General features: G+C 37.5%; 1 pseudogene; it reads right to left on the reverse strand.

Annotated features, from left to right (window-relative positions):
• Positions 1-11,790: 11,790 nt before the first annotated feature.
• LOC143668557 (nucleoporin SEH1 pseudogene) lies at positions 11,791-13,804 on the reverse strand (annotated as a pseudogene).
• Between the last annotated feature and the right edge of the window lie 6,461 nt (positions 13,805-20,265).

Consider the following 20,265-nt stretch of genomic DNA (forward strand, 5'->3'; position numbering starts at 1 on the left):
TTCCTCTGCTTCATTTTTTAAAAATATTTTTTATTAGCTAAAATTAAGATCACCCATAGCTCAACAATAAAAAGACAAGCAACCTATTTTTAAAAATGGGAAAGGATTTGAACAGACATTTCTTTGAAGAATATACACAATCAATGAGTACATAGAGATGCTCAATACCAACATTAGGGAAATGCAAACCAAAACCATAAGAGATAACACTTTATACCCAATAAGATAATTATTAATTTAAAAAAATGGAAAATAAGTGCTGGTAAGGATACAAAGAAAGTAGAACCATGTGCACTGCTGATTTGGAATGTAAAATGGTGTAGTTTCTGTGGAAAACTTTGGAAGTTCTCAAAAAGGTAATTATAGAATCACCATATGACCTGGCAATTCTACTTCTAGGTAAATATCCAAAAGAATTGAAAAGAGGAACTCCAACAGATAATGTACGCCACAATTCATAGTAGCATTATTTAAAATAGCCAAAAGGTGAGAACAACTCAAGTGTCCATCAATAGATTAATGGATAAACAAAATGTGGAATATACAACCAATGGAATATTATTCAGCCATAAGAGGGAAGGATATTACGATACATTCTGCAACATGGATAAACCTAGTAAACATTACACTAAGAGAAATAAGCCAGACACAAAAAGTATTATGCAATTCCACTATCATGAAAAAGATAAAAAAACAAATTCATAGAGAAAGAGTAGATTAGAAGTTATAAAGGACTGTGGAGAAGAGGGAATGGGGACTTATTGCTTATGGAGTTTGTTTGGGGTAATGAAAAAGTTTTGGTAATAGATGGTAGTAATGGTGCCACAACATTACAAATGTAATTAATGCCACTGAATTGTTTACTTAAGAATGATAAAATCTCACAGATATGGCCAATGATTTTTGACAAAGGTACTGATAGTCTCTCCAACAAACGGTGCTAGGAAAAATGGATATCCACAAGCAAAAGAATGAAGGTGGAGCCCTATCTCATACATACACAAAAATCAACTCAAAATGTGTCATAGACTTAAATATAAGAACCCCAACTGTAAAACTCACTGAAGAAAACATAGAGAAACATCTTCAGGACCTTGTGTAAACAATAATTTCTTACACTACACCAAAAGCATGAATCATAACAGATAAAATAGATAAATCAAAAATGTTTATGCCTCAAAGGATTTTATTATGAAAGTTAAAAGACAGCCTACAGAATGGGAAAAAATATTTGTGAAGCCACATATCTGATAAGGGTTTAATATTTAGAATATATGAAGAATTCTACAACTCAACAACAAAAAGTCAAACAAACCAAATTGAAAATGAGTAAAAGAATTGAATAGACATTTCTCCACAAAAGATATACAGAAAGCCAATTAGCACACAAGTAGATGCTCAACATCATTAGCCATTAGGGAATTGCAAATCAAAACCACAATGAGTTGCCATTTCATACCCACTAGAATGGCTACAATTAAAGAAAAAAAACCAACAACAGAAAATAACAAGTATTAAGGAGAATGTGGAGAAACAGGAACATTCATTCATTGTTGGTGGGAATATAAAATAGTGCAGCTGCTGTGAAAGACAGTTTGGCAATTCCTTAGAAAGTTAAGTATAGAATTACCATATGATCTGACAATCCCACTACTAGATATATAGCCAGAAGAACTGAAAGCAGGACCTCAAGCAGAAATGTATACGCTGATGTTCACAGAGGTTTTGTTCACAATTGCCAAAAGATGGAGGCCACCCAAGTGCCCATCAATTGATTAGGTTCCAATGAGGAACTAGCTAGCCAAAGTTAGTGATTTTTAATTTCCTAATATTCCTGGTTCAAGTATATACTGTAGTGGCCTACTAATCAAGTCTCTTAACTCTTAGTTTTTCTCATCTGTAAAATGGAGATTACAGCATCTACCACATAGGTCACAAACATTTTACATGTAACAATTTTAGAACATCCTGATAATTAGTAAAAGTTTAATAAGTGTTAAATGTTCCTTTTACCATTATTTTTTCTGAAATATGAAAGGATTTTGAAACTCAGAACAATCAAATGCATTATTCAGTGAAGAATAAAAATATATTCAGAAAGCCCCTGTTTTCCTATTTGGTCATCTTCTTCGGTTTCTGTCCTTATGTTATGTACAGTTCTAAAGGTTGAAATTTGTCCTCAATGGACAAAAAATGTTATGTTAATTTGGGTTTCCAAAATGAAAGGATAAATTTTAAAACAATTATAAGTCTAATTAATATATCTTGTTTTCTTTTTAAATATCATATTTAAAATTGCTTTGATATCTACCTATATCTATCTACTATCTACACATATACCTGCTAATTTTCTGGGTTTTGAGTTATAATTTGTTCTCAAAAAGAAGAAAAGCAAACGACTGATATTATAGTTTTAAGACAGTGTGTGTTATCTGTGTCCCTCGTGGCATACGAGTTGGCTTTAAACAGAGCTTTAATGGTGAGTAGAAAGCATTTTCAGCTGGTCTTTTGAGAAACTCAACACATTTTTATTTTAATAAGTCACAATTAATATATGTCTTCTCATCTGCACAGGGATCTGACCATGGACAAAATTAAAATTTTTCTCAAGTTTATCATATTGCAGTCTCTCTTTGACCTCATCACCTACCCACCAATCCCTGTAACTGCCTCCTCCCCTCAACATACACTAGAAAAGGATCTTTCCAACCCCTGTGGTCACAGCTCCAGCTCCTGCCCAGCTCCTCATTCCTGTCCTGAGTTTTCTCCCTAGCCCCTATTTAAGCAGAGTAGTACTTTATTGTTCCTTCAAGACCCTCAGTATTTTAAACTAAGTGGTGCTAAAGACAAAACGTGAGATCTTTTCTTATTGGCAAGATAATGGGACTCTAATGGTAAAACCTTGTGCCCTGGCAGGCTAGTGAAGAAGACGTTCTTGGCAGAGCTTTTCAGCACCCCTGTCGCAAAACTATTCCCACTGCTGGGGCTAACCACAGTTGCATTTCCAACACCTTCACCATTTGCTAAAAGAGAAAGAGAGGATTCAATAAGGCGAATTTACCGTCACATTACTGCCTAACAAAAATCCACACCATGAGACCCATGAAAGGCAACCTTATTAAGCCAGTGGTAAACATGAGCACTTTAGCCAAGTGGTAAACAAGCTCTACACTGATCCTCCTCTAACGGGGCATTTGTTTTTTAATTCTGTGTTTCTCCTTGTCTGTTCACAGTCTATATTTGGGGGGTTGTGGGCAGTTGGAGATTAGGGTAGGATCCAGGGAGGCCCAGGATATGGGAACTGTCTGTTAGGTGGGCAAACACAAAACCATTATTCAAGCTTCTGGATGGATGCTCTCATAACCCAGATAGGGCAGCTGCCAGACTAGTGCTGAGTAGTGAATCTGAGAGGGCAATCAATTCTTTACCTTCAGGGCCTTCTGGCCTTTGATATGCTGGTAACTCTGGGAGGAAAGAATCTGCATGAAAGAATGACAAATGTAGTGTAAACAATTTACAGCTGATGAGGCTGTCTGTGGAAGCATGAGCTTTGCTTCATGCTTAAAGCCCTGTGCTTTCTCCTTGCTGTGTCTCCCATGGTTTTCATCATCCTATATTGAGTAGGGTCCAGAGTACCAAAGATCCAGGACATACCAGGGCAGAATAGTTATAGACAGCGGAACAGTGGTCACCCTTCTAATCAGGGCAGAACAGAACAAAACAAAACAGACGAGTTTGCAACTGCTAAAGGCAGCAACAACAGTGGCAGAAGGAACAATTTCAGCCACTGTCTAGCTAATGCTTACAAGACACTGCCAGCCCTCATCCTGCAGATGAGGAAACAAGTTCTGAGAGACTAGGTGAATTCTTCAAAGCATCATGTCTGTGAACTACAGAGATGGAATTAAGGGTTGGTTCTGCCTGATCCAGAGGCTTTTATATTTTTACAATGTTGGGCAGAAAGCTCTGTTTTCCCAGTCTTCCCTGAATATCTCTATATTGATACCTACCTAGAAAAAATAGAGAAGAAGAGTTTAGAATTCTGCTACTTACTGATTTCCTTTGGAATTCAGCATCCCAACCCTGGATTTATTTTGGTCAAGGTGCTTGTTACATATTAAATTTGCGGCTCTTTTCCAACTCATATTTTTCTGGTTTGTGAACTTCTAGAGTTCCTCGTGGAGTCTATTTTCAGGATGCTTTCCTTTCCTTCAGCTGTGCAAATACTAAAGTTATTAAAATGCTGAACATAAGCAAATGGAAACATGTGTCATTTGCTGTGCAGATCACGCCTTCCTTTCCTGGCCCAAGTACACACCATCACAAATACACTTACCACCTTCATTGCCAAAAATAAGTATCATATCCAACTCTATCAAAATAATCAACTTATATGCAAACCCAGAGTTCTGCCTGTCTGCCTCCGTAAACTTATTTCTTTTTCTTAAGCATTTCCCTCCTGAGTCTTAAATTAAGCTTTAGGATAAGTTGGGGAGAAAAGAAGGGGCAAGCAGAGCCCAATGACCAGGGTGTCAAGGACCAAAGCTAACGTAATAGGGTTAGGAACTTGGAAAGAAATAAAGTGTCATATATCGTACTATTAAGAAACATGTTGCCAAAGCAAACCCACAAATCATATTTTTCCTTTGCTTGCATAATCCCAGCATTTATTCAGAACTTTGTCATATTTCCTTTCACAATTCTAGCCAGACTGTATTTTTCCTACAGTCTTTTGAAGTATTTTCTTTGACAGTTATCTGACCTGCAAGGAAATCTACTCCTTCTCTAATACACAACTACAGTGTCACTGATTAAATGAAGGTTCATTAAATAAAACATGAAGATTTTTCAAAGACAGTACAGTCAAGAAATTTAGTGACGTGTCATATGCCAGAGTATCTGAGTGTGACAATGAAATAAGGATAACGACAGTATTGACTCTGTAAGGCCTTGCATAACTTGAATAAGTGGATTTGGAAGAGTGCTTAGCATAGTGCCAGGCACATAATAAGTGGGTAATAAATGTTAACCATTATTATCATCACCATCATCATCAAAAAACTAACTTTACATAAATATATGAAGGATGCTATCAAAATATATGAAGTAATAGTAAATAAAATGGCTTAATCCCCATTTACAGATATGGCACAGAGAAGCTAGGTCACGTGTTGAGGTCACACAGATAGGAAAAGAAGAGTGGTTCCTTAACTGAGAAAGATTTGGTTATAAGCTTAAGTTGCGGTATTAATACATATAAACAAAGCATATGTAGATCAGAAAAGGGATTGCTAAGAAATAAAGCATCCAGAAATAAACAGTAAAGAGTCTAGTATACTTGATAAGCATATATGGGTTGATTTTCCAGTATTTGTCAGTTTGTCATTGACAAAATCTGAATTGTACAAATAATTCTCCTTATTCTGATTCTATGCACACCATACAAAATTCTCCTAGCCTACTGGTTTCCCACAGAGCTTGCCCAAATCCGAACCCAAATACTATTTCTCAATAAGTATTCTACATTTTAGTAGTAAAAAATTCAGTGCCTAGTAAATATTTGCTGAATAAATGAATGAATTAGTAAGAACAAATTAAGGAACTTGAAAAAGAACTGGAGAGCAAAACACAGGGAAAAGGAAATTTTAAGGCACTCTCAAATTCTGCACTAGAGGTCCCAAAGAATGACATGCATGAAAAGGTCACTAAATTTGGCAAGAAGTAGGCCACTGGCAGAATTTAAGGACACTTTAGCAATGTGGTAGTGACAGAACTCAGATAGAAGAGTTTATGACAAGAATAAGAACTTAGGAAGTGTAGGCAGTAACTGGAAAATACATTTGAAAAGACAGGCTGTGAACTAAAGGAAAGAGGTAATTCAGTTGCTAGAAAGGAAAACAAATCATATGCATGAAGATGCATGTTTTGAAATGGAAAAAGAAGTTGTTTGGAGATAAAAGAGAGCCAAATATTGATGTAGGAAACAAAATTCTGATAATTTGTGATTTAGAGTATGTCATGGTCAGGTTCATGTGTCAACTTGGCCAGGTGGTGGTATCTGTTTGTTTGGGTGGGCAAATACTGGCCTGTCTTTTGCTATGAAGACAATTCATAGAATTAAATCATGGTCACATCCGAATTAAATTTGGCTACATCCCGTAGCTGATTGCATTTGTAATCAGCCAAGGGGAGTGTCTTCTCCAATGAGTGATGCTTAATTTAATCACTGGAAGCCTTTTAAGGGGGATTCAGAAGAGACAGGCTTTCTTCCTGCTTTGGCCGGCGAGCCTCTCCTGTGGAGTTCATCCAGACCCTCCATTAGAGTCGCCAGCTTCACAGCCTGCCCTGAGGGTTTTGGACTCTGCATTCCCACGTTTACGTGAGACACTTTTATAAATTTTATATTTACAAATATCTTCTGTTGATTCTGTCTCTCTAGAGAACCCTAACTAATACAGAGTGGTTTATTCCTAATAGATGATTGATATAGTGGAGAGAAATACGGTTGGAGGGAAGTATGTAATTTGCGAAGTTTAAAAGGAAGCATTTGTTGAGGTTGGCATCAAGGCCAAATAGGAGCTCTCCAGAAGGCCTTTCCACATGCCATCACCCGGATAAATTTACCAGGGACTGCAGTCTAGGCGGGTCCAGAAATGCCAACTGCCCAAGTTGATTAGTTTTGGAGAGGCAGTGTACCCTATTTGTACATTGAAACTAGTTTTGAAGCAGACACACGTGACCTTCTAGATGTCAGATTCTCATATCTCTCTTGATCTTCCCATCTGCATTTCTGAATTGCTACTAGAATTTTCTACAAATAGTGCAACACTAACATGTCCCAAACTGGGGTCGTGATCTTTTCTCTGAAATATGCACCTCATCTTGAAAACATCTCACAAAATGCAACATCACTGTTCCTTGAGGCCGCCAAGACATGAATCATCCTAGATTCCCCTGCAAGCCATCCTAGAATCCTCATTTCTTTTCTCTTTTGCAATCTCATTGCCAGTTTTAGGCTGGGGGAGTGAAATCTATCTCAACTCCACCCCTCTTCTACATAGCAAGAGAGGATAATAACTTGATTTATTAGATCTCAAGACACAGCTGGCCAGGTTGGATGGTCAAAGCGTATTGAGAGGATGTACAACTAGGTGTTGTTTCCATTCTTTCCTCTCTATCCCAAGCATGCCACAAAGGTGGAAAGGCAACTGCAGTCCCAGGCTTCTTGCTTTTCTCTCCTGTTTCTCCTTTTATTTGACTGACTCAGTTATATTAAAGCCACATTTGGGCTTGGGGTTGAGAAGCTCTTAGGCTTCTACCCATGTTCATTATTTTATGGAGAAAATTTTGCTAACAATAGTTTTTTCCCCACTGTGAGTCTCTACTGGTTTTATACAGTCTGCTTTCCTTAACTATTTCCACCTTCTTGAAACCTCACCTGCCCTTTCCAAGTCGAGTTGGTGCTTGCTCTTGGGCTCCTTGCTCTTCTGGGCTTACATTGTGTTATGTGTATATGTACACTACAGCTATTATTGCACTCAGTCTCTTTGTTCTCACAATGCTCTAATGTTTTGTCCCCTAGTAGAACAAGTAATGTAACCCCAATGCTTGTAAAAGTTCTGGGATATGGTAGGCACATAGTAAATATTTGTCAAATAACATCATATCATGGTTGGCACAGAGTAGGGATGTATTATATATCAGTTCCTTTCACAACTCTTAGCTTAACCTTCCATTCTCCATTCATACTGCCTGATTCCATAATATGCAGAGGTGGGGCAAAGAGTAATAGCAGGTAGAGGCCTTTTAGGTCCCTTATTTGGTTCAGCCCTCTTGAAGTTGAAATGGCATGCTTGCTCTGCAAACACAGTTTCAGCATATCTTAAAGAAACACATACATCTTAAGTAAAAATAATGCAATATTGGGCGGTGCAATGGTGGCACAGTGGCAGAATTCTTGCCTGCCATGTCAGAGAGCTGCGTTCAATTCCTGGACCTACCCATGCCAAAAAAAAAAAGGTATATTCAATAATACTTGTTTCTTAAAACATTTCCAATAAACCATTTACTTCTGATTTACTTCTTCCTGTGCTCCTTCTCAGTTCATTCATTCAACAAATATTTATTGATCAAGTCTCATATACGATGCATTATTCTAGGCATCGAGCAGCAAATACAATTTTTTAGATTTCCCATCATGATGAACTTTGCATTCTAGTGGGAGAGATGAGCACTGAATAAGACAAATGAGTAAAAATATACTGCATGTTAGCTAATGTTAAGTACTCAAAATAATAAAGCAGAAAAGGCAGGCAGGCAGCATTGTTGGGTGATGGGATTGCAATTTGTAGGTAGGATGGCCAAAGAAGTCCTCACTGAGAAACTAAAATTTGAGTGAAGACCTGAAAAAAATGTGGGAGCAAGGCATGAGTGCAGATTAGGGGAAGAATATTCCAGATGGAAGGAGCAAGTGCAAAGACTGAGGTGGAAGCATGCCTGGCACATTTAAGAAAAATGAAGAGGCTAGTATGACTAGAAAATCATATTAGGTGATCCAGTCCTTGGGGAATCCAGAGGGGGAAAGAAATACCTGAAACAATGAAAACAGGAACAAAACACCAAAATGAGAGAAAGAATTTAAGAGATTTACCAGAGAAGTAATGGAAGCCTCATCACTCATCAAAAGGACTTCGGTTTTATACTGGGGCAAGAAGCTGTTAGTTTTGTTCAGAGAAATGACAAAAGTCTTCAGTTCTAATAGGATCACTGTCACTCTAGTTGTTCTGTGGAGAATGGCCACAAAGTGGCAAAAGTGGAAGAAGGGAAACCATTTAGAAGGTGTTGCATAATCTAGGCAAGAGATGATGGTGGCTTAGTCCAGAGTGAGTAGCAGTGAAGATGTTAAAAGGTGGTCAGATTTTCATATTTTGAAGTTAGAGTCAGAAGGATTTGCTGATGGATTGGATATAGAGTGAGAAAGAAAGAAATGGTTTCAAGTTGGGGGACCTGAGAAACAGGAAGAATGGAATTTTTGTCCTTTGAGATTCCAAAGACTGTGAGAGGATTGGGTTTTCTAAGCTCAAATTTGGACATGTTAATTTTGAACTGTTTATTTGACAACCAAGTGGCAAGATGAGAGGTAGCCAATTGGATATATGAGTTTCAATTTCAGGGAAGAACTCTGGGATGACAATATAAAAATGGGATTAATCAGAAAATATATGATATTTCAAGCCTTGAGCCTGCCTGTGAGCCTCCTTGCTTCAGAAACACAAACTCTTAACACTGAAATTCCACTGGGCTCAGTCTTTGAATCTCTTCCTTTTTCTGTCTACACTCAGTCTTTTCTTGCTCTTTCTTCTTTCTCTCATACTTCTTATCAATTCCGATTAATAAATCCATCAGCAAATGCTGGATAGGATTTTTTAATCTATTAAAATAGATTTTATTAAATGACCTAGGATAATTACAAAAGCTTTACACAATAATTCCAAGCAGTGAAAGGCAATTTCCTTAAAAAAAAAAAAAGTCCATATTTTTTTGCTGCTTTATACACAGGAATGATTTCTTAACTATACTAGTCAGCTGCAACATTAGCCTATAAAATGTAAAACCGTTCTTAATATGTCTCAAAGGCAGAGTGAACCTCATAATGATGTACTTTCACATTAACCAGATGACAGAGCATAAGCTACGTAGGACCACGATAACAATTCAAAATAAAGTGTACAGAACAAGCACTCCGAAGTCAACTACTGAGTGTCCCTTTCACAGTTAATGCTGCTTGTACAGCTCTGATTTCATCAAAGGCTAACAATCAGTGAAACTAATGTTCCTTTGATGCAGAAGCACAAACACATTTAGGTTCCAAATACCGTGTTCTGGTTGTAATACCGGTGAGGCAGACCCTAAGTCAGAAAAACCTTCTGAAAGAAAATAAAGAAAAACAAAAACCAGCCAGAATGAATGTGTTTACAAGCATGTGGACAAGGCCTTTAAAATGTGGAAGCAGAGTTTTTAAACCCCTTCTTTCTCAAATAAGGGGCGAAGAGGCCTAGAGATAGATCTGCGAGGGTGAGGGTATTAGAGGCTGGCAGTGTCAGCATCGCAAGAGTGTCTACCAGAGGAGGGGGAGGGGAAGGGGGGGGAGTGGAAGGGGGAGGAGAGGGAGGGGGAGGAGGAGAGGGAGGAGGAAGGAGTTGGGCAGCACTGGACTAGGTGATCCAGTCGTTGGGGAATCCAGTGGGGGAAAGAAATACCTGAAACAATGAAAACAGGAACAAAACACCAAAACAAAACAAAACTACAACAGAAGAAAAACAAAACAAAAGTAAAGGAGAAAAGAAGTAAATACAAAGAGAAGAAAACACATACTGGGGGAAAAAAGTTTTAATATATTCATGCCAAAACTAACAGATCATAATAGCAAAAATTAAGACCCTTACACAAATCAAGATTGCTTAGCAAATGTATGAATTTGAAAGAAATAAAATCCACTAAACTTAAAACGTTTGTAAAAAAGTCATCAGAATGAATTTCACAAATAGACATTAGTTTTATATATTGAAAACATTTTCTAATCTGTCGGAAACATACTTGATGCTATCCTGTAAATGTACAAATCTAGTTTGCGCCTTTGTGCAATGCTTTCATTTGTAGTAGCAGCAAGCACACCTTTTTCTGTGCGCAGATGATACTGAGAACCAGTTCAAATATACTTCATGTAGTAAGGCCTAGCTACTACAACATACTGTGGAAGAAATCAATAGTACGCACAGTAATCACTGAATATACTGTGTAGTTTTTCTGCAAAAAACTTTAGAATAACTAAAGAATTTTTATAAGCAAAAGGGCTCAAAGGACGTCATATTGTTATTCTTCTGCCATTTTATCAGTTACCAGTAATATATATCTTAGTAAACTTGAAAATTTATAGCTTTGTCACACAAGGTCAGAACTCTAGAGGATATGAAATAACAGAAACAGCTAACTAAGAAAATCCTGGGACATGGAAGGTTGAAGCCTTTTGCATACACAATTTTAGCAAAATTTTAGCTGCTTTTCAAATTTTGACTTGGAGGAAACTGTAAGCCATGGAATCACACCATAAATGTATATAAATAATATATATAAGCATATATTAGAAACATTTATCTCTTTAGAGATTACTAATTAAAACTTACAAAGGTGTTTTCATTTTACTACCAAATTATAAATGTAGCAATACCAAATGCTTAACTTGGCTACAAACTGTACAGGCACATTACTTTCACTTTACTACTACTCCTTCTCTCACTCCTTTACTAATATATGTTTTTAAGTATTACAAAGAAATGTAATACTTTTCATTTCAACTGTATCAAATAATATCATTAATGTAAACCAATTCTACAAAAGGTAAACAAATTAGTACTCAAAACAATCTTATGAAAATTATTCAGTCTTCAAATTGAAATTATAAAAATTCATCTTTTTAGCTTACTGTTTTAGGAAACAGAAGAAACAAGCCTATATTCTCCAAACGAAATCAAGTGATATTTTACTCTCCTCCCAACTACTTATAAGGATGATATCTTTTTCGTTTTTAAACTCCTGTTTAAGGAATGTTCAGGAAGATTTAAAAAAACTTTTGGTGGCAGTGTTTCAACAAAAAGCCTTCCATTTATATTTTGAAAGTTTCAAATGGTGCAATAAATTGGCTAGTACAAAAAAAAATGAAGTACACGGCTGTTTCAAGGCCTTTCGGACTGCATTTAGTGCAAGCAGACGGCTGGGGTATCTCAGAAGAAGTCAGGCAGCGTGGGGAAGGGGAAAAGGAGCTCTCTCTCCATTCCCGTGTGCATTTAACAAGCAGCAAACAGCAGTCACTCTGTTAGTTTGTACTCGGCTATGCTTTCTGGCAGCAGAAGATCTATTCAATGAATTTTGTAGATTTGGAATATCTGAACCTAGGGAAGAGCTTGAATTTCCCTACTGGAAATCCCACTGACAGGGTTCCCATCATCTTTCAAAATACCAGTACACTTCCAGTTGTCCATATAATTAACTTCCCAGAGTCGTACACAGCCACCATCTCCTGAAGATGCTAGTACTGTTCCCATTATATTCCAACTCACTCGCCAGACCTGGGAATTATAATTATCAAATGGAGCCACTACATGGATTTCGAATTTTGTTGGCCCACCAGAGGAAGTAAGCTCTTTCCTCACAGGTTTTAAAGTAAAAATCCTCACATCTTTTTGGTTGCTATTGCCAGAATATAGAAAGACTTCCCCAATTTGGAGCAAATGCAGTATCTTGTATAAGATCAGGACAGTCATAAGTTTCTCTGCTTTTGCATATTTCCTGGTATTTTCATTATGTTAAAAAACCTGCACATTGGCCATTGCATTTGGGCCACTGCCATCACTTCCTACAGTTCTCATGGGAGAATGAGCAAGGGAGCTTGAGGGGTTCCAGGAACTACAACTACAACTACAGCTCAGCTTACGCGAAATCTCACACTGCAGAGACCACTGAGTGAGGCTCATACACCTGGCACCTCCTACATTCTTACCATACCATCTGGTCAACAGGTTGCTAACATAAGACCCATATGCTCTGGAGTAAATGTCACATCGGTGACCGATGTTCTGTCTCCTATTTGCCAAGTGACTCTGTCCTCGTAGTTTATTATTCGATTCTCCCACTATTTCTTCCAAACAACCACTTTTCGGCCAAAGGAACAGGACGCTAAAACCTGGCCACTCAGGGTGGGCCCAATGTCACACGCCACACAGATCCACGATGTGTCTCCCAGCTGGCAGCGCCAGTCCCCACCTTCACTTTCATTCCAGACCTTGACGCTTTAGTCCCTGGAGCAGGTAGCCATCCACCGCCGTGGAAGTCGAAAGACTTCATGGATGAGGTCCTTCGTGACCCGCCGCAAAGCTGCGCGCTGCTAAAGCTCCTTGGCGCACCCCCACCCCACCCCAGCAAGGAGCGCGCGCAACCGCGCTTGCAGATGTGCCACTTGCCGAGGCCCAGACGCCACATGCCTTCCCTCCGCAGACCCGCGCAGAGTCGCTGGATATGACTTTGAAGGCTTTAAAGTATATGTAGATAGTGACCCCTTCTCACCACCTGCACTGTTCCCACCCTGATCCATCTTTCCTGCCTAGGTTGTTAGAACTGCTTCCAAACTGCTCTTCTGTTACCACACGTATCTCACTTCAGTCTGCTCCAAAGAGTTGTCAGAATGTTGTAAAAATTTAAATCAGGCAGTTTAACTCAGCTACTCAAAATGCTCCAATGACTTTCCATTTTAGAATAAAAACCAGACCCACAATGGTCTAAAAATGTCCTATACAATCTTATCATCTGATAAACTCTCTTGACCACACCTGTTCTTTTCCTCTTTCAATCTTTTGTTTTAAAAATTCTTATTGTGGTAACATATAAACAACATAAATTTTCCCATTTTAACCATATTCAGGTATACAATCCAGCAGTGTTAAATACATTCACAGTATGTGTTCTAGTTTGCAAGCTGCCGGAATGCAACGTACTAGAAATGGAGCAACTCTTAAAAAGGAAATTTATTAAGTTGCTGATTTACAGTCCTAAGGCCATGAAAATGTCCAAATTAAGGCAAGGCTATGAAAATGTCCAGTTAAATCACCAACAAGAGGTTACCTTCACTCAAGAGAGGTCGATGAAGTTTTGGGTTTCTTTCTCAGCTGTAGGGCACATGACTACAAAGTTGCTAGCTTTCTCTCTCAGCTTCTTTCATGAAGTTACCTGGGGGGTGTTTTTCCTTCTTCATCCCCAAAGGTCTCTCTGCCAGCTTTTGTGCTGTAAAGCTTTTTCCAAAGTGTTCCCTCTTAAAGGACTCCAGTAAACAACCCCACCTTGAATGGGTGCAGACACATCTCCATGGAAACCATCTAATTAAAAGTTACCACCCACAATTGGGTGGGTCATATCTCCATGGATAATCAAAAGCTCCCACCCAGCAATATTGAATGAGGATTAAAGGACATGCTTTTCTGGGGTACACAAGAGATTCAAACCAGCTCAGTATGCCACACCTAATATTCTCTTTTGCTCAAACTGCTCTAGGCACCCCTGTTGTTTTTGCTTTTCTCAGACATTTCAGGGTACTCCTGAAACACTTTCCTCAAGATACCAACATGGGTCTTTCCAAAACCACCTTCAGGTCTTTACTCAATTGCCATCTTCTCAGTGATGTGTTCCTTGACCACCTATTAAAAATGCAACACCTCCTTCTCTGATTTATTTTTCTCCATAATACATACCATTATCTCACATATTAATGTAAATTCCATGAAGGCCTCTTTGTCTGTTGTGTTCTCTGCTAAGTCCCCAGCATTAAGAATTGTGTTTGGCACTCAATAAATATTTTTTAGATAAATGTATGAATGGATGAAATAAACACAATTTAAGCAAAAACTATCTGCTTATTATGCAAATATTAATTCAAAATAAGTGTCCAGTATCCTCTTCTCTCATATGTCACTCTGGCCCCTCCTAAGTAGAAATGTGGAAACATCCATAGATAATACATTAGAAAGTACATGCATTTGGGGCCCCTTCATGTCATACATATGATAGGCATATGTAAAAATGAGTAAAATGTGGTTCCTGTCTTTGAGGAATTCATAGTATAATTGGGGAGAAAGATGTCTAAAAAGATGGGACTTACAACATTCCCTTTGACCCTCACTGCTTTGTTATTAAAAAAAAGGTATTAATACATGTTTTTGGCAGTAGAAGTAAAGAGGAAAAGAGTAGGGGACATTTATTCTATGGTGAGAGGAAGTATTCTGTTTTCAACAGGAAAATAATTTTTTTTATCATACTGAACATCAAACAAAATATCTCATGAACACTTCAGTAAAGTATATTCAGTGATGTAATGGACAATGTCCTCAATAGTGTTTCTGAAGAAGCGCAGAAATGTTTTGACTCTCTATAAAAACCAAAGACATAATAAATTCAATGAAAGCTGGTAATGGGACACCACTTAATGATTTGAGGAAAAAAATACAAAGTAGCACATTACTAATTGCTAGTGAGGATAGGGATAAATGGAAATCCACATGCGCATCTGGTAGAAGAGTACTTCTGAAAGCTGTCTGACAACTAGGTGGGAGGGGGGATAGGGATATGGAAAAAATAATAAAATTAAAAGAGTACTTGCATGGACAAATAAAAATATCTCATGAACAGAGTGTGATTAACTCAGTTCTATGTACCAGTGATTTTTTTTAAAATCCATGTAGGCATTTCTCTAGGAAATTAAGCCAATGCTATCCAAATGTGCCATTTAATATAGAACCTAATATGACACTGGCATTGAATTAGGAAATCTAGAGGGCTAATGCTTATCAAGTGTCTTAGATTTCCTTCCTCAGTATCAGTAGTCTCAATACTTCTTTTGGCAGGAAGTGAATGTCAATCAATTCAAGATTGAATTCTCTATAGGAGCCAAATTACAAAAATTCTTTTGTAATTGAAAGGAAATATTTTATTTTCCATGGAGTGTAACCATTCACTTAAGTTATTTGACCTTGAGCAAGTTACTTAATCATTCAGATCCTCAGATTCCTGGCTTGTAAAATGGGAAAATTTTTACCTATTTTCCCAGGTTGCTGTTCCTGGCACATTGGAAGCACTCAGCAGGTGGTAACTGTTGCTATTATTTTATTTGAAGGTTAAATTTTAAAAAACAAGAAGTAGGATACCCATTCTCACCAAAAAGAGTACTAATCCATCTCTGCAGGGATAACTTCAGAAAAGGCAAAATTGTAAATGAGCTTCATATTTGCTTATAAACTTGGAAACAAATCCAGTTTAGAAGTCTGTGGAATAGGACATGCAAAATTTTAAGCTGTGATAATAGTAGAAATATTCACTGCAATAAATATTTCTAAATCATTTCTAGATCTTCTTTATGGCCTTTACAACAAATGTATATGTATTACTAAACTATGCAATTTATTATTTTTTTTTAATTTTTTATTAATTAAAAAAATTAACAAACAAAACATTAAGATATCATTCCATTCTACATATATAATAGTAATTCTTAATATCATCACATAGTTGCATATTCATAATTTCTTAGAACATTTGTATCAATTTAGAAAAAGAAATAAAAAGACAACAGAAATAAAAACAAAACGATAACAGAGGAAAAAAAAGGTTATACATACCATACCCCTTACCCCTCGCTTTCATTTATCACTAGCATTTCAAATTAAATTTATTTTAACATTTGTTCCCCCTATTATTTATTTTTATTCCATATGTTCTACTCTTCTGTTGACAAGGTAGATGAAAGGAGCATCAGACACAAGGTTTTCACAATCTCACAGTCACATTGTGAAAGCTATATCATTATTCAATCATCATCTAGAAACATGGCTACTGGAACACAGCCCTACATTTTCAGGCAGTTCCCTCCAGCTTCTCCATTACATCTTGGATAACAAGGTTTTCAGTTTTTCCCCATTGAGGATGATATTAGCTGTGGGGTTTTCATATATTCCCTCTATCATTTTAAGGAAGTTCCCTTGTATTCCTATCCTTTGAGGTGTTTTCAACAGGAAAGGATGCTGAATTTTGTCAAATGCCTTCTCTGCATCAATTGAGATGATCAAGTGATTTTTCTGCTTTGATTTGTTGATATGTTGTATTACATTAATTGATTTTCTTATGTTGAACCATCCTTGCATACCTGGGATGAATCCTACTTGGTCATGATATATAATTCTTTTAATGTGTTGCTGGATTCGATTTGCTAGAATTTTGTTGAGGATTTTTGCATCTATATTCATTAGACAGATTGGTCTGTAGTTTTCTTTCTTTGTAATATCTTTGCCTGGTTTTGGTATGAGGGTGATGTTGGCTTCATAGAATGAATTAGGTAGCTTTCCCTCCACTTCAATTTTTTTGAAGAGTTTGAGCAGGGTTGGTACTAATTCTTTCTGGAATGTTTGCTAGAATTCACATGTGAAGCTGTCTGGTCCTGGACTTTTCTTTTTTGGAAGCTTTTGAATGACTGATTCAATTTCTTTACTTGTGATTGGTTTGTTGAGGTCATCTATTTCTTTTTGAGTCAAAGTTGGTTGTTCATGCCTTTCCAGAAAGTTGTCCATTTCATCTACATTGTTGTATTTATTAGCATAGAGTTGTTCATAGTATCCTGTTATTACCTCCTTTATTTCTGTGGGGTCAGTGGTTATGTCTCCCCTTCCATTTCTGATTTTATTTATTCGCATCCTCTCTCTTCTTCTTTTTGTCAATCTTGCTAAGGGCCCATCAATCTTATTGATTTTCTCATAGAACCAACTTCTGGTTTTCTTGATTTTCTCAATTGTTTTCATGTTCTCAATTTCATTTATTTCTGCTCTAATCTTTGATATTTCTTTTCTTTTGCTTGCTTTGGGGTTAGTTTGCTGTTCTTTCTCCAGTTCTTCCAAGTGGACAGTTAACTCCTGAATTTTTGCCCTTTCTTCTTTTTTGATATAGGCATTTAGGGCAATAAATTTCCCTCTTAGCACTGCCTTTGCTGCGTCCCATAAGTTTTGATATGTTGTGTTTTCATTTTCATTCGCCTCGAGATATTTACTGATTTCTCTTGTAATTTCTTCCTTGACCCACTGGTTGTTTAAGAGTGTGTTGTTGAGCCTCCACTTATTGTGAATTTTCTGGTGCTCTGCCTATTATTGATTTCCAACTTCACTCCTTTATGATCTGAAAAAGTGTTGTGTATGATTTCAATCTTTTTAAATTTGTTGAGACTTGCTTTGTGGCCCAGCATATGGTCTATCTTTGAGAATGATCCATGAACACTTGAGAAAAAGGTGTATCCTGCTGTTGTGGGGTGTAATGTCCTATAAATGTCTGTTAAGTCTAGCTCATTTATTGTAATATTCAAATTCTCTGTTTCTTTATTGATCCTCTGTCTAGATGTTCTGTCCATTGATGAGAGTGGGGAATTGAAGTCTCCAACTATTACGGTAGATGTGTCTATTTCCCTTTTCAGTGTTTGCCTCATGTATTTTGGCGCATTCTGGTTTGGTGCATAAATATTTATGGTTGTTATGTCTTCATGTTGAATTGTTCCTTTCATTAGTACATAGTATCCTTCTTTGTCTCTTTTAACTGTTTTACATTTGAAGTCTAATTTGTTGGATATTAGTATAGCTACTCCTGCTCTTTTCTGGTTGTTATTTGCATGGAGTATCTTTTCCCAACCTTTCACTTTCAACCTATATTTATCTTTGGGTCTAAGATGTGTTTCGTGTAGACAGCATATAGAAGGATCCTGTTTTTTAATCCATTGTGCCAGTCTATGTCTTTTGATTGGGGAGTTTAATCCATTAACATTTAGTGTTATTACTGTACGGGTAGTACTTTCTTCTACCATTTTGCCTTTTGGATTTTATATGTCATATCTAATTTTCCTTCTTTCTACACTCTTCTTCACACCTCTTTCTTTTGTGTTTTTGTATCTGTTTCTAGTACTCCCTTTCGTATTTCTCGCAGAGCTGATCTCTTGGTCACAAATTCTCTCAGTGATTTTTTTTGTCTGAAAATGTTTTAATTTCTCCCTCATTTTTTGAAGGACAATTTTTCTGGGTATAGAATTCTTGGTTGGCAGTTTTTCTCTTTTAGTAATTTAAATATATCATCCCACTGTCTTCTCGCCTCCATGGTTTCTTCTGAGAAATCTACACATAGTCTTATTGGGTTTCCCTTGTATGTGATGGATTGCTTTTCTCTTGCTGCTTTCAAGATCCTCTCTTTCTCTTTGACCTCTGACTTTCTGACTAGTAAGTGTCTTAGAGAACGTCTATTTGGATCTATTCTCTTTGGGATATGCTGCACTTCTTGGATCTGTAATTTTAGGTCTTTCATAAGAGTTGGGAAATTTTCAGTGATAATTTCTTCCATTAGTTTTTCTCTTCCTTTTCCGTTCTCTTCTCCTTCTGGGACACCCACAACATGTATATTTGTGCACTTCATATTATCATTCAATTTCCGGAGTCCCTGCTCATATTTTTCCACTTTTTCCCTATAGTTTCTGTTTCTTGTCGGGTTTCAGATGTTCCATCCTCCAGTTCACTAATCCTAACCTCTGTCTCTTGAAATCTACCATTGTAGGTTTCTATTGTTTTTTTCATCTCTTCTACTGTACCTTTCATTCCCATAAGTTCTGTGATTTGTTTTTTCAGACTTTCCATTTCTTCTTTTTGCTCATTCCTTGCCTTCTTCATGTCCTCCCTCAGTTCATTGATTTGGTTTTTGATGAGGATTTCCATGTCTGTTCGTATATTCTGAATTAATTGTTTCAGTTCCTGTATCTCATTTGAACTATTGGTTTGTTCCTTTGACTGGGCCATATCTTCAATTTTCCTGGTGTGATTTGTTATTTTTTGCTGGCGTCTAGACATTTAATTACCTTAATTAGTTTATTCTGGAAATTGCTTTCACTTATCTTACCTAGGGTTTTCTTGCTAGATGAGTTTGTTGTCTATCTGTTTTTTGACCTTCAGTTCAGTTTTTTCTGGACCTCTAGCTAAGGTTTTATTTAACAGAGGATAATTTTTCAGTTCTCGTTTTCTTGTTTGTTGCCCTACTTGTAAGGTGCCTTTTCCCTCCCCACCCTTAGGAGGGTCTACATAGGTATTATAGACTCCAGCCGGGTTTTCCTGGACTAAACTGGACACCTATTGGGGGCAGGAGTCACCTGCGTCAGTTTTCCCTGAGGGTGAGACCCAGCAGGTTAAGACTTTCCTGTGAAGTCTCTGGTCTCTGTTTTTCTTATCCTGCCCAGTATGTGGTGCTTGTCTGCCTGCGGGTCCCGCCAGCAAAAGATGTTGTGGCACCTTTATCTTTGGAAGACTCTCCCTGCTGGGGGCGTGGTGGAGACAGAGGCGAGGTTGTAGGCTGGTTTTAATGGCTTCAAATTGCCAAGTCCTAGGTTCTGAATTCCTTGAGAGAGGGATTCCACCTGAGTTGGGCTTCACCCCTCCCCCGGGGAAGGCACTGGTGGGAGACAGCCCTGAAAGCAGTCCGTGTCTGCCTATGCCTGGGGCAGTTGTAGCCTGAGTATTCCTGCCACTGAATCCAGAGGCAACCAAGACTCTGTAGAAACAGCCACAAAAACCTCCGTTTCGTCCCCTTTCTTCTTTTTCGGTTAGCCCAATAAGCGACCTCTGCCTTGACCAGGTTCGCCTGAGCTGGGGGCCTATT

The sequence above is a fragment of the Tamandua tetradactyla genome, chromosome 24 (assembly GCF_023851605.1).
Source record: "Tamandua tetradactyla isolate mTamTet1 chromosome 24, mTamTet1.pri, whole genome shotgun sequence".
NCBI classification, from domain to species: Eukaryota; Metazoa; Chordata; class Mammalia; order Pilosa; family Myrmecophagidae; genus Tamandua; species Tamandua tetradactyla.